This window comes from Odontomachus brunneus, unplaced genomic scaffold, assembly GCF_010583005.1.
Source record: "Odontomachus brunneus isolate Ranch 3 - 2012 unplaced genomic scaffold, Obru_v1 Obru_scaffold_155, whole genome shotgun sequence".
In the NCBI taxonomy this organism is placed as follows: domain Eukaryota; kingdom Metazoa; phylum Arthropoda; class Insecta; order Hymenoptera; family Formicidae; genus Odontomachus; species Odontomachus brunneus.
Window position 1 is genome coordinate 31,624 of NW_022639605.1, and position 379 is coordinate 32,002.

Genomic DNA, 379 nt, shown 5'->3' on the forward strand with positions numbered 1-379 from the left:
ATATATATATATATATACATATATATATGTATATATATAAAATGTTCTTGTTTTTAGTAGATATTTACGTAAATAGCTATCTAATAGATATATAGATATCTATCACATCACTTCTATTATACATACAGTATCTGTATACAAGGGGGACATTTTCACCATATATAGATATTTAACATCTAATAGATATATACATATCAACTCTAGCTCTCTAATATACATATATTAGATGTAATGTTCTATGTGGGTATTATAAACCACAATATAGTAAAGTGTGGAAAAGTCTGTGCTTTTTGAACGAAATACCTTTTGTAGTTGCCGAAAGAGAGCAAAAAATACTGGCGGCATATAAGCACTTGACCGCGACGTCGTGTTCAGGCTT